This window comes from Peromyscus eremicus, chromosome 1, assembly GCF_949786415.1.
Source record: "Peromyscus eremicus chromosome 1, PerEre_H2_v1, whole genome shotgun sequence".
In the NCBI taxonomy this organism is placed as follows: domain Eukaryota; kingdom Metazoa; phylum Chordata; class Mammalia; order Rodentia; family Cricetidae; genus Peromyscus; species Peromyscus eremicus.
Window position 1 is genome coordinate 168,748,681 of NC_081416.1, and position 15,688 is coordinate 168,764,368.

The window sequence follows — 15,688 nt, forward strand, 5'->3', positions numbered from 1 at the left end:
GTCCCACTGCCTGGGGTCCACCTAAACAGTTCAAGCTAAACAACTGTCTCACTTATCCATAGGGTCTAATCCAGTCTCATGGGGGTTCCTAGGCTATTGGACACAGTTCATGTGTTTCCACTACTTTGGCTAGTCATCTCTGTACTTTTTCCAATCATGGTCTCAATATCTCTTGCTCATATGATCCCTCCTCTCCCTCATCGATTGGAATCCTGGAGCTCCACCTGGGGCTTGGCCGTGGATCTCTGCATCTGCTTCCATTGTCCCTGGATGAGGGTTCAATCATGACAGTTAGGGTGTTCGACCATCCCATCACCAGTGTAGGTCAGCTCAGGCACCCTCTTGACCATTGCCAGTAGTCTATAGTGGAGTCATCTATGTGGATTTCTGGGGACCTCTCTAGCACTCTGCATCTTCCTATTCCCATGGTGTCTTCATTTATCATGGTATCTCTTTCCTTGTTCTCCCACTCTGTTCCTGATCCAGCTAGGACCTCCTGCTCCCCTAAGCTCTCTTTGCACCAACCCTTGCCCTCCATTAACCCCTCTCAACACCAGCTTGATCATGTAGATCTCATCCATTTCTCCATCGTTGGAAAATACTGTGTCTTTCATAGGGTAATTTTTACTAGGTAGCCTCCCTGGAGCTGTGAGGTGCAGTCTGCTTATTCTTTGCTTTTCATCTAGTATCCACTTACGAGTGAGTACCTGCTATGTTTGTCTTTTTGAGTCTGGGATACCTCACTCAGTATGATTTTTTTCTAGTTCCATCCATTTGCCTGCAAATTTCATGCTGTCATGGTTTTTCTCTGCTGAGTAGTACTGTATTGTGTATATGTACCACATTTTATTTATCCATTCTTCAGTTGAGGGGCATCTAGGTTGTTTGCAGGTTCCAGATATTCCAAATAATGCTGCTATGAACATAGCTGAGCATGTGTTCTTGTGGCATGATTGAGCATTCCTTGGGTATATTCTCAAGAGTGGTATAGCTGGGTCTTAAGGGAGATCAATTCCCAATTTTCTGAGAAAGCACCATAAATATTTCCAAAGCGGCTGTACAAATTTGCACTCCCACCAACAGCGGAGGAGTGTTCCCCTTGCTCCACGTCCACTCCAACATAAACTGTCTTCAGTGTTCTTGATCTTAGCCCTTCTGACATGTAGGTGTAAGATGGCATCTCAGAGTCATTTTGATTTGCATTTCCCTGATGACTAAGGATGTCTTTCAGCCATTTGAGCTTCTTCTCTTGAGAATTCTCTGTTTAGCTCTATAGCCCATTTTTAATTGGACTGTTGTGTATTTTGATGTCTAATTTCTTGAGTTCTTTATATGTTCTGGATATCAGCCCTCTGTCAGATGTGGGGGTTGGTCAAGATGTTTTCCCATTCTGTAGGCTGTCATTTTGTCTTATTGACTGTGTCCTTTGCCCTACAAATGCTTCTCAGTTTCAAGAGGTCCCATTTATTAGTTGTTGCTCTCAGTGTCTGTACCTCTGGTGTTATATATAGGAAATGATCTCTGGTGCCAATGCGTTCAAGACTTTCTCTTCTTCTCTGCTGTGGGATGTTCTGTATGTTAAATGTGTTGCTCTGATTGGTTAATAAATAAAACACTGGTTGGCCAGTAGCCAGGCAGGAAGTTAGGTGGGACAAGGAGAGAAGAGAATGCTGGGAACAGGAAGGCTGAGTAGAGAGACACTGCCATCTGCCGCCATGGAAAGTGTCATGTAAAGATACCAATAAGCTGCCAGCCACATGGCAACTTATAGACTAATAGATATGAGTTAATTTAAGATATAAGAACTAGATAACAAGAAGCCTGCCATGGCCATACAGTTTGTAAGCAATATAAGTCTCTGTGTGTTTACTCGGTTGGGTCTTAGCGGCTGCGGGGCTGGCAGATGAGAGAGATTTGTCCTGACCGTGGGCCAGACAGGACTGGAAAAAAGTCCAGCTACAATTCTTCCTACTTTCTCTTCTATCAGGTTTAGAGTAACTGGATTTATGTTGAGGTCTTTGATCCACTTGGACTTAAGTTTTGTGCATGGTGACAGATATGGATCTATTTGCAGTCTTCTATATGTTGACATCCAGTTATGCCAGCACCATTTCTTGAAGATGCTTTCTTTTTTCCATTGTACAGTTTGGGCTTTGTAGCTAGAGTTTTCCTGCCTGGCCCACAGTCAGGACAAATCTCTCTCACCTGCCAGTCCCACAGCTGCTCAAACCCGACCAAGTAAACACAGAGACTTATATTGGTTACAAACTGTATGGCCATGGCAGGTGTCTTGCTAACTGTTCTTACAGCTTAAATTAATCCATTTCCATTAATCTATACCTTGCCACATGGCTCTTGGCTTACCGGCATCTTCACATGCTATTTGTCATCATGGCAGCTGGCAGTGTCTCTCTGACTCAGCCTACCACTTCCCAGCTTTATTCTCCTCCTTGTCCCACCTTTACTTCCTGCCTAGCCACTGGCCAATCAGTGATTTATTTATTGACCAATCAGCAACACACTTGACATACAGACCATCCCACAGCAGGGCTTCTTTGTTGAAAATCATCTATTTGTAGGTGTCCGGATTAATGTCAGGGTCTTCAGTTCCATTGGTCCATGTGTCGGTTTTTATGCTAGTACCAAGCTGTTTTTCTTACTGTAGGTCTATAGTAGAGCTTGAAGTCAGGGATCATGATGCCTCCAGAGGTTGTTTTATTGTGCAGGATTCTTTTGGCTATCCTGGGTTTTTAGTTTTTCCATATGAAGTTGAGTATTGTTCTATACAGGCCTGTGAAGAATTGTGTTGGGATTTTGATGAGGATTGCATTGAATCTGTAGATTGCTTTCGATAAGTTTGCCACTTTTATTATGTTAATCCTACCTATCAATGAGCATGGGAGTCTTTCCATTTTCTGACATCTTCTTCAACTTCTTTCTTCAGGGACTTAAAGTTTTTGTCATACAGGTCCTTTGTTTGCTTAGGTAGAGTTACTCCAAGGTATTTTATATTATTTGTGGCTTTTGTAAAGGGTGATGTTTCTGATTTCTTTCTTAGCCCATTTGTCATTTGTATATAGGAAGACTACTAATTTTTTTGAGTTAATCTTGTATCCTGCCACATTACTGAAGGTGTTTATCAGCTATAAGAGTTCCTTGGTCAAATTTTTGGGGTCACTTATGTATACTATCATGTCATCTGCAAATAGTGAAAGTTTGACTTCTTCCTTTCCAATTTGTATCCCCTTGATCTCCTTTTGTTGTTTTATTGCTCTAGCTAGAACTTCAAGTGCTATATTGAATAAATATGGGGAGAGCAGACCATTTTGTTTTGTTCCTAATTTTGGTGGAATTGCTTTGAGTTTCTCTCCATTTACTTTGATGTTGGCTGTTGGCTTGCTATGAATTGCCTTTATTATGTTTAGGTATGTTCCCTGCATTCCTGATCTCTCCAAGACCTTTATCATGAAGGTGTGTTGGATTTTGTCAAAGGCCTTTTCAGCATCTAATGAAATGATCATGTGGTTTTTTTTCTTTCAATTTGTTTATATGGTTTTAATATATTGACAGACTTTGGTTTCTTGAACCATCCTTGCATCTCTGGTATGAAGCCTACTTGATCAATGTAGACAATTGTTTTGATGTGTTCTTGGAGTTTGTTTGCCAGTATTTTATTGAGTTTTTTGTTTCAATGTTCATGATGGAGATTGGTCTGTAATTCCCTTTCTTTATTGCATCTTTGATTGGCTTGGGGATCAGAGTAACTGTAGCCTCATAGAAGAAGTTTGGTAACGTTCCTTCAGTTTCTATTGTGTGGAACAATTTAAAGAGTGTTTGTATTAACTCTTCTTTGAAGATCTGGTTTAATTCTGCATTGAAACCATCTGGTCCTGGGCTTTTATGGTTGGGAGACTATTAATGATGGTTTCTATTTTGTTAGGTGTTACTGATTTATTTAAATGGTTCATCTGGTCTTGATTTAACTTAGGTGTGTGGTAGCTGTCCAGAAAATTGTACATTTCTTTTAGATTTTCCAATTTTTTGGAGTAGAGGTTTTTGAAGTATGACCTGATGATTCTCTGGATTTCCTCATTGTCAGTAGTTATGTCTCCTTTTTCCTTTGTAATTTTCCGATTGGATGCTCTCTCTCTCTCTGCCTTTTGGTAGTCGTGATAAGGGCTTGTCTATCTTGTTGATTTTCTTAAAGAACCAACTCTTTGTTTTATTGATTCTTTGTATTGTTCTCTTTGTTTCTACTTTATTGATTTCAGCTCTCAATTTGATAATTTCCTGGCATATATTCCTCCTGGGTGGCTTTGCTTCTCCTTGTTCTAGAGCTTTCAGGTGTGCTATTAAGTCACTAGTGTGAGATTTCTCCAACATCTTTATGTGGGCATTACTGCTATGAATTTTCTTCTCAGCACTGCTTTCATAGTGTCCCATAAGTTTGGGTATGCAGTATGTTCATTTTCATTGATCTCTGGGAAGTCTTTAATTTCTCTCTTTATTTCTTCCTTGACCCATTGGTGATTCAGGTGAGCATTATTCAGTATCCATGAGATTGTAGGCTTTCTGTAATTTTTGTTGTTGTTGAAATCTAACTTTAAACCATGGTGGTCTGATAGAATACAGTAGGTTATTCCAATTATTTTGTATCTGTTGAGGTTTGCTTTGTGACCGAGTATGTGGTCAATTTTAGAGAAGGTTCCATGGGGTGCTGAGAAGAAAGTATATTCTTTTTTGTTAGGGTGGAATGTTCTGTAGATATTGATTAAGTCCATTTGATTCATAACATCAGTTAAGCCCCTTATTTCTCTGTTAAGTTTCAATTTGGCAGATCTGTCCAGTAGTGAGAGTGGGGTGTTGAAGTCTCCCACTATTAATGTGTGGGGTTTTATGTGTGATTTAAGCTTTAGTAATGTTTCTTTTACATATGTGGGTGCCCTTGTATTTGGGGCATAAATGTTCAGAATTTAAACTTCCTCGTGGTGTATCTTTCCTGTGATGATTATATAATGTCCTTCTTGATCTTTTTTGATTGATTTTAGTTTCAAGTCTATTGTGTAGGATATTAGGATAGCTACACCAGCTTGCTTCTTAAATCCATTTGGTTGGATAGTCTTTTCCCAGGCTTTTATTCTGAGGTAGTGTCTATCTTTGAAATTGAGATGTGTTTCTTGTATGTAGCAGAAAGATGGGTCCTGTTTTTGTATTCATTCTGTTAGTCTGTGTCTTTTTATAGGTGAATTAAGTCCGTTGATATAAAGGGATATTAATGACCTGTGATTGTTAGTTCCTGTTACCTTTTGGTGGTAGTGAGTGTGTATTTCTCTTCTTTGGGCTTTGCTGCTGGGGGTTATCTATTGCCTGTATTTTCATGGGTGTATCTGACTTCCTTAGGTTGGAATTTCCTTCTAGTGCTTTTGTAGGGCTGGATTTGTGGATAGGTATTGTTTTAATCTGGTTTTGTTTCAGAATGTCTTGTTCACTCTGCCTATGGTGATTGAAAGTTTTGCTAGGTATATTATTCTAGGATGGCATCCATTTTCCCTTAGTGTCTTCATTATGTCTGTCCAGGTCCTTCTGGCTTTCAAAGTCTCCATTGAGAAATTGTGTGTTATTCTGATGGGTTTGCCTTTATAAGTCACTCAGCCTTTTTCTTTTACTGCTCTTAATATTCTTTCTTTATTCTGTAGATTTAGTTGTTTAATTATTATGTGGCAAGGGGACATTTGGGGGGGTCTAGTCTGTTTGGTCTTCTATAGGCTTCTTCTATCTTCATAGGTATTTCCTTCTTTAAGTTGGGAACGTTTTCTTCTATTATCTTGTTGAATATATTTTCTGTGCCTTTGAGTTGGTATTCTTTTCCTTCTTCTATCCCTATTAATCTTAGATTTGGCCTTTTCATGGTATCCCAGATCCTGGACATTTTGTGTTATGACATTTTTGGCCTTGGTATTTTCTTTTTCTGATGAAACTCTTTCCTCTATTGTATCCTCTACACCAGAGATTCTCTCTTCCAATGCTTTTATTCTGTTGGTTATGCTTGCATCTGTGTTTCCTGTTTGTTTACTCCATTTTTCTATTTCTAGCATTCCCTCTATTTGTGTCTTCTTCATTGTTTCTATTTCCCTTTTCAGGTCTTGAAGTGTTTCCCTCACATGTTTAATTGCTTTTTCATGGTTTTCTTTAAGGGATTTCCTGCTTTCTTCCACTTTTTTTTATTTGTCTTTTCCTCTAGTTCTTTATTGATTTCTTCCAATTGTTTGTTTATCTTTTCCTCAATTTCATTTTTCATTTTTTCTTGAAAGGCCTCTAGCATCTTCATGGTGCTGTTCTCAAGGTTGCTTTCTTCTGCTTCTTCTACATTGTGATGTTCAGGTCTTGCTGTTGGAGGAGGGCTAGGTTCTGGTGATGCTGTATTGCTCTTTATGTTGTTCTATGTATTTTTCCCTTGACTCTGCCCATCTCCTCCTCTAATAGGCATAAGAGGTTGCTGTGTCTGAGTGAGTTGCTATTGTTCTACTCTGTGCTTGTTGTGTCTGTGTCTCAGGGGGCCCCTTTAGCTCCAATCTTAGTTCTTGGTCTAATTGGAGCAGGCAGATTCTGTTTCTAAAGGAGCTGCTCTTGGGTGAACCTAAGCTTGTTGATTCTGTGACTCACAGAGCCACTCTTGGTCTTATCAGGGCTCTTGGTCTAGTCAGAGATTACAGATTCTGTGTTTCAGGAAGCCTCTCTTGGTGGAATGAGAGGTGGCAGATTCCCTGTCTCAGGATGTTACTCTTGTTCCAATGAGAGTTCTTTGTCCAATGAGGACTGCCGGCTTGATTTCCATGCCTCAGGAAGTGGCTGGGGTCTCAGGAGGATGAGTACAGGGGCAGGGTGTGTAGATTGCAGGGTCCAGTAGGGGGTCTTGGTGTGGGTGGGGCCTTCTCGCAGCAGCCTTGCCTGCTGGCCAGCAACTGGGACAGAGTTGGGTGGGGGTTAACGGGACCAGCTGTGTCCCATGGATGGGGACAAGGGGCAGCACTCTCTGGGTATGGAGCCTTAATATGCTTTCAGTTAACTCCTGGCCACAGGAATCAGAGAGCTGAATATTTACATCTACAACAATTAGGACAATGAGAAGAAGATGTGATCATTAAAAACAACTGTAATGTTAATGTAAAAATTGCTATGTGACTTTCTCTCATCTTCAGATACTTCCAAGGACTGCCAGAGTGGATATGAATTAGACTGCAGCCTAAAGCACACTCTCTCCCCACCTGCCACAGGCAAGGACTTGAAGGAAGACACATGGCCAGCCTAGAAACAGTACTTATGGGAGTACTAGGAGAGAATATCCTCCTTATTGCCTCACCTCTCCTAATCTACCTTCTCACAGGAGGTGCACTCCCCAAAGGAACAAACAGATGTCACACACAATCAGAGAGTTCTTATCCACTTGCTCAGTGAGGATGAATTTATGGTGATGCTTCTTCTCTTTTCTGTCCATGACAGGTGAACATCGACTTTCATTACGGAGTATTATTGGCATTGTTGCCCAATGTCTGATGGGGCTGATTGCAGTAATATTTGTACTGTTTTTCCTGTGGCGCAGCCGTCGTGGCAGGTGAAGTGTCTTCCACCCTTCCACCTACTCTTCCATTCCCTCCATGCTTGGGAAAGGGAAGCGGTTTCCTTCACTTTGTGTCTGGACTCCATCTTCTTCTCTTTGCTATGTGTCTGCTGTGTTCCTCATATCACTGCCTTCCTATGCCCTGTACCCCACTGTCTGTTGGTCATGTCACTCCTTTCCCTGTGAAGTTTCGAGATAAATTGACTTTATCTTTCACCAGGGAGCCACAAATTGAGAACGACATTAAACAGGTGGACAATGAGACAACTAACCTCAATGAACAACCAACCTCAAGAAAACCTCAAAAGCATCCTAAAATGTGAAACCTCAAAAGGAAAAGAAGGTAAAAGTAAATTCTCAACCAAAGTACCACCCCTAGAACCAATTAGAAAACAGCAAATATGATGGGGTAAAAGGATCAAAGTTTGGGGGGGCTGGTTATATGGGAAAAGGAGGCAACACCATGAAAGCCAGTGGCAGCCATGGTGTGAATGCACAGCAAGGACACCAAGCAGCTCCCAGGAAACATTGGTTCCCAGGGTCCTTCCCAACTGAGGAACCAAACAACAGTGACAGTGTCTCCCACCTCTTTAGGGCAAGAAGTAAGAGCATGTTCAGTGAGGACAACTGGACCTGTCCACCCTCAGTAAGTAAAGGCACTGACCTTCAGGAATCAATGGTCCCACCACCTGCCCATCCTTCCACAACATCCTGGACACCAGCCACTGTCTCCTGTCTGACTTACAGAGCAGATCTTCTTTCCCCAGCCTCTGGCTGGCATTTTCTTGAGGCTACCAAGTAGCTCCCAAATAAAGACATGGAGACTTATTATTAATTATGAATGCTCAGCCGTAGCTTAGGCTTGTCCAACTAGCTCCTTTGCCTTAATTTAAACTGTTTCTATTCATCTATGTTTTCCTCAGGCCTTTTTACCTTTCTTTCATTCTGTATGTCCTACTTTCCTGCTTCCTCCCCATCTGTCTCTCTGACCCCAGATATCTCCCTGGCTTCTTTTTTTCTTTCTTTTTTGAGCCTAAATACCTCCTCCTACTTATTCTCCCTGCCTAGATGTCCCACCTATATATCCTCCCTCACTATTAGATATTCAGCTTTTTCTTAGACAAGTCTGTTGCCTTGGGCAGTCAAGGTAAAACAGCAACACATGTTTACATAGTTATACAAACACAACACATCTTTATATTGTTAAACAAATATTGCACCACACCAGCCCTCAGGTGCTGTAGGTCCTCATCCTCTTTCCAGCCACAAGAGACCAAGTCAATGCTGAAGGGAGACTCAGTTCACCTAGGCTAGGCTGGCATGAGGGAACCACATGTCCAAGAGCAAGTTCCTGAACCTAATGCCTTCCCTGCTGTGTGTGAAGGTTGTGGGCATTCATTATCCCTTAGGAGGACTCTCTACTGTGTGAGTCTGGGTCCCAAGTACCACTGTGCTCCTCTTTGTCATAGGAACATGTCAGTCACAAATAACCACTGAGGAAAGAATAATCAAGGCTTTGTGAACTTGGAGAACTCCTGAACTGAATAATCCAGGTCTCTGTCCTTGTTACCTCTCCTCTGGTCCTAATAAACTAGGTCTGTGAAACAGACTCTGGAGGATGCAAATCCTCTAACTGGACTTGGGCATCACCCCCTTCAACCCCACCCCACATCTACAACTACCTCGTGCCGCCTCCTTGGCTACAAATCACAAGTCTTAGATGAGCTTTGTACTTCCATGATCTGGTGACTCTTCTCTTGCTTCTCCAGGTCACGTGACAACTCTCCTAATGAGGTAAGCACTGCCACTTTCACTGCCTGCTTCCTCTCAGATGTCTCTGGAGAGATGGGGACACTCAGAGCCCCAACTGTGTGTCCTTAGTTCCTCATGCAGCAGATGAGGAGCTGCACCTCTCCACCCTTTAGGCTGCTCACCTGCATTGTGCCCACTACAAAAGAGGTTGCAGGTGTGAGTGAACTAGCCCCTGTGTAGTTCCCAGCACAGACTCAAAGGAGGAAGAGCCACACTCCTCTCCCTTGTCTCTCCTCATCTGAACCTGCTCTGGCCTTCAAAGGAAAGACTCCATTCCAACCAGTCAGAAGTGCAGGCTCTGGGATCTCACTCTGACCCCTCCTCTGCCCAGCATCCTAGTCCCTTGTAGTCTGGCAGATGGATTCAGACCAGAGACATCCTGTCGTGTAGAAGACTGGCAGGTTTCTTAGAGAATGATGGGAGGCATGCTCAAAAGTGAGGGTGGACATTGGCCAAAGGGCCACTGCAGATGAAAGGCCTTCAAGGAGCGACAGTGGACAATGGCCAGGGACCACAGGCTGCATGTTAAAGTAGGCCAGGTGCTGTCTTCTAAAGTCTCTGGCACAGGGAACCTTCATGAGATGTTGTTCTGTGCAGGACAAAGAGATCATGTGGGTTGACTCCAAAGGAGGGGACTATTGTGTGTCTCTGCTCTTTGCCAGAAGGCCCCAGCCACATAGTAACTTATATTCTTCTTAGCAATTGAGATGGTCACTTAGAGAATTTAAAGGCTGGAAATGTTGTCCTATTACTAGAGTGCTTGCCTGGCTGTCCCTGGCCTAGGTTTGAAACACAGAATCACAGTGGAGCACCTCTGCTGACGCAGCACTTGGTCCCTGGAGAACATGGGGACTCCCTGGGCTACATGAGAGCTGGTTCACACCAACACACACACAAACTAGGTTTAGGGCAGATCAGATGGTTTAGTGTGTAAAGTACAGTTTACAAATCTGACACCCGAGTTCAGTCCCCAAAACCTGAGGTGAAAGAGGAGACCCCTCCTGTAATTTGTCCTCTGAGAGGCACCCATGTTCTGTCTGCCTGTCTGTCTGTCAGTCTGTGTCTGTCTGTGTCTCTGTCTCTGTGTCTTGAGACTGACCGTATGATCATACTTTTCAGGTGGCTGGCCTTCACATTATTTCCTGGAAAACAATGTCCAGTAATCCAAATACCTAACTTCAGTCTTCCCATCTCCACCAGCAACAGCAACAGTCTTCTGAAATAAAAAAAAAAAAAAAAAAAACAGCGATGGGACCTGTCCCATTAGCTGCTGCTCATGTGTTCCCAGTTTCCTGCCCCTCACTGGGGGCGGGGGTAGTGGAGGAGATGCCCCAAAGGACACAAATCTGCAGCCCCAGCCTTCAGAGTCAGCAGAGAGAAAGGCAGATAATGGATTGGGTAGCCAGTGGCTAGCAGGAAGGTATTGCTGGTGAGGGATTGCACCCTTTAGACCACAGAGCAAGAGAAGTTTATGAAGTCCACTGTAGCCAGGGAGCCAGCTGAGTAGTGATCAGAAAACTGGCTGTGGCAGAGAAAAATGGGCTGTGATAGGGGATGACCTCCACTGGGGAAAGCCCTCTGACAGTTAGGTGACTATGTGTGCAGGTTCCTGGCATGCGATCACTGCCATCAGGAGGATGATAATATAGACTGGCTTGTGTACAGTTCTAGGAGTCCAGTGCCAGCCACTCTGTACCTATTTCCTGTCATAGGATTTTTGCTATACACATGGCGGGCCATGAAATCCAAGGTCCTGCAAACAGGAACTGTCTTGGTTGGTCACAGCTGCAGTTCCATGGTGGAGAGATACAATCTCCCATGCATGTCTGTTTGGGATTCCATTTCACCTCTCAGCTGTGACTTGTTCTCTAGTCCCACAAACTAAGTGGCCAAGCCTTCAGCAAGCACATGAAGCACTCCCGGACATTTGCCCACTCTGTTCTCAGGGCTTCCTCACACACACTACTGTCTCCTTAGCTCCCCGACACTAGCTCCTTCTCCTACTGGGGAATGTCCAGTGTCCTATCACATACTCCAGATTCCTCTCTTGCTCACACTTCCTGCTCTTGTCAACACTTAGCTCTGTGGGGCCCTCTGTTCTAATTGCATCTGTCTCCCTGCACACCTCTGCCCCACTACTGTGACAGGAGAGTAGTGATGGAAAAGGATGCATCAGGAAAGGAACTAGTTGACCAGGAAGACTAGAAGCCTGTCCCCACCTGACTTCATACAGTCGAGCATACTCAAGAGATGCCAGGGATAGGAGGTGGAGAGGTGGTTGGTGGATCTAAGCACTGAGCTGCTCTTCCAGAGGACTCAGATGCCCATCAACCACACAGCTGAAAACCTTTTGTAACTGTGGTGTCAGGGGATCTGATACCATCTTCTCTCCCCAGGGGGTACCAGACATATACATAATGTACAGACATACATGCCAGGAAACCACCAACCACCACCAGCACCACCAGCACTACCATCACCACCACCACCATCACCACCCACATACACAGGCATAGAGGGACAGGCAGGGAGTGTACACAAACACAGAGCAGTGACCACTAAGTAAAGTCAGTTGAGGTTTGTGACATACAGTAGGTACCATGGATGCACAAAAGTCAGAGAGGCCAATCATAGGGTACACTTGGAATGTCAGATTGGAAAAGTGAGGTTGTATTAAGCCCCCTTGGCCACTGTGACCAAGCTTCAAGGTCATGCCCAGTTAGATGTGACATGGGGAGACATGCTCCACTTTTGGCAGGTGGAGGTGTATAGACAAGGACAAGCAATTCAGGAGAAAGTAAATAAAAGTGTGTCAAACACCCATCCAAAGACCACTATTTACTCTTACATTTTCTTTACTGACTTTTTAAAAATTTTTGGTGAGTGTGTCTCACATAGCCCAGGCTAGCTTCAAACTCAGTACACAACCAAGGATGACTTAAGGCTTCTCATCCGCCTGTGTGTATCTTTTCGAACAAAGTCCTGGGGATCAAATCCAGAGCTTGGTGCACACTAAGTAAGCTCTGCCTACAGAGTTACACCCTAGCCTTCAAATTTTTACAATTAAATATTTGTTGAATGGTTCTTAATTTCTCATACTTGAGACTGTACATGTGTCCAGGTGCACACTCATGCACATCATGCATGCACACGTTTGCTTCTCCTAGGAGGATATACATGCTTTGACCAGCACCAGGAGCAAACACTTGTTAACAGGATGGTGCTGAGATGGCCAGCTCAGAGTTCTGTGAGGGCCGAAAGGGGCCTGGGATTAGCAGAGGAGATGGACCTGCAGTGAGAAAGCAGGAGTGGAGTCCTGACTCCCTGGAGAAGGGAACTATTCTCAACACATTGCCACAACAGGGACACAACTGAGGGTCCCTGGATCAAGAAAGGCTGGTGGTGGCCCAACCGTCCACCTCATAACGGTGTAGAATACGAGGTTTGTGTCACAGGTGGGTTAGAAAGAGATTGATAGTGACATGGAAAGAGAACCTGCAAACTAAAACCTTCCAAACACAAAATTTAAAAACTCTCAGAAGCTAAGAGCACTTGCCACTCTTCTGAAAGACCTGAGTTCAGTTCCCAGCACACACATCAGGAGGTTCATAGCTGCCTGCAGCTTCATATCCAGGGGCAATGATGCCCTCATCGGGCTTCATTATGAACCCCACACACATGTGGCACACTCACATACAGAGAGAGAGAGACAGACAGAGAAAGAGACAGAGACAATGACACAGGCTGAGAGGCAGGGAAAATAAAAGCAAATCTAAAATAAGAGAAAACAACCTCACATTTCCCATTATAATTCAGGTTCTCACAACACAAGCCACCACCTTCTCACTGAGCAAATTCAGGCATTCCCTGAGCTGTTCTGCAGCCACAGCATGTCTGACATTGGTTCCTGTCCCAGTGCTGCTACCTCTTGGAGGATGACTGATAATCAGGACTGTCTTAGGATTTCTATTGCTGTGAAGAGACAGCATGACCACAGAAACTCTAATGAAGGAAAACATGTAATGGGAGGGCTTATGGCTTAGAGATTCAGTCCATTATCATCATGGTGGAACATGGTAGCATGCAGGCAGACATGGTGCTGGAGAAGGATCTGAGATTTCTACAATTTTGATCCAGAGGCAAAGGAAGTAAACAGAGACACTGGGTATGGCTTGAGCATAGGAGACCTTAAAGCCTGCTCCTACAGTGACACACTTTCTCCAACAAGGCCATATCTACTCCAACAAAACCACATCTCCTAACAGTGCCACTCCCTGTTATCTTGTGGGGGCCAATTACATTCAAACCACCACATCCCACTTTCTGGCCCCCATAAGCTTGCAACAATATCATAATGGAAAATATATTTAGTCCAAATTCAAAAATCTCCATAGTCTATCACAGATCAACAATGTTTAAAAGTGCAAAGTTCAAAGTTTCTTCTGAGATTCATGCAATCTCTTAACTATAATCTCCTATAAAAAAATTAAAAAAACACATGCTTCCAGCATATAATGGCACAATATATACATTACTCTTGCAAAGTGTAGGGAAGGGAGCATAATGAGGAGATACTGGACCAAAGTGAGACTGAAAGTAATCTGGGGAAACTCCAAATTCTGCATCTCCAGGTCTTACTTCAAACTGCTCTTCAGAGCTACAACTTCTTTCAGCTATGTTGACCACAACACATTACTCTCTTGGGCTGGTTCCACTTCCTGTTACAGCTCTTCTCAGCAGGTATCCCAAGGCTCTGGCACCTCCAACATCTTGGGTCTCCAAGGCAATCCAAGCTTCTCCTTCACAGCTTCACACGATGGTCTCTCTGTTCCTCCATTTAGGGACACTCCTGGCACATGCCTAGTCTCAGTGGTTTTCCTTAGTCAAGGAGGCAAATTTCATAGCCCATTTCTTCCATCCTTAATCCAGAATCAGGTGGCCAAAGCTGCCATGTTCTGCTGCTTGCTGGTTCTGAAATTTGACCCCTTTGTTTAATTACATCTCCACCAATTTTCTGTTATGTTGGTTTCCTTCACTGCCTAAGCATGGCTGTACTGAAATTTGCTCTGTAGACCAGGCCGGCTTCAAACTCAGATATCCCCCTGCCTATGCCTTCTCAGCATTGGGATTAAAGACTTGTACCACCACACCCTAATTTAAGCTTTTCTTTAATTTCTTTTCACCTGTTGGAAACTTAGCTTGGTAGGGTCTTGCCCTGAGGCCACCACTCCCTGTATTCAATTTCTTAATAGGTTTATCTCTTTGAATACTAGAATTAGTTCCATTCAACTTCCTAGTGCTCTTTCTCCTCAAATTGTACATTTTGTGTTTTTACCTTGCTCAGCTTCCTCTTTTTCATTATAAATCTGTATAAGTGTGGTGAGTCATAAAAACACAACAGAGTCTATACTAGGCTTTTTTGAGATTTCCTCTGCCAATGTAATTAATCCAAAACACTTCACTTTAGCCTCAGGCAGACTTTTGGGACAAGGACAAAAAGCAGCCATATTCTTCACCAAAATATCACAAGAACAATCTCTAGGCCACATATAATATTCTTCTCCTCTGAAATCTCTTGACCAGGCCCCCACAGGTCAAATAACTCAACAGCAATGTCTTCCATGTTCCTACTAGTCTGTCCCATTAAGCAGTACTTAAAGCATCCCACTGCTTTCCTAATCCAAACTTCCATACTCTACATTACTCCAAATAAAAACACGTTCCAGCCTATCACAATACTCCAGTCCCTGGTACCATCTTCTGTCTTAGTTAGGGTTTCTGTTGCTGTTAAGAGACACCATAACCACTGCAACTCTTTTTTTTTGTTGTAGCAGAAATATTTGTTTAGAGAAAAGAATATCAATTTTGAAACAATAATCAATAATATGACCTTACTAAACAGACGCCAATTCAGTCAACTTTCCTTTGTTATTTGTTTGGATGGAAATTTCAATAGAATTTAACATGTGATTGAAGCCTGCTAATTTAGTGGCTCAGTTCACTGTCTTTGTTTCTCTGGTAGCCTCCTCTGATAGACTGTCTGTAGGTGCATACATAGATCTTGGAAAGCATCCATTATTTTTCCTTCATTTTTTTGGAATTCTCAAAAGCCAATTGTCATTTGAGAGGTCCAAGCTTACCTTCTAGAGAATGACACCCTGTAGAGCAATAATAATCTCTTCTAGGCAGCCCTCACTCAGTAGAAGGTAAATTGTTCTTCACATTTAGATTAATCACAGAGTTCGTGAGCCAACATAG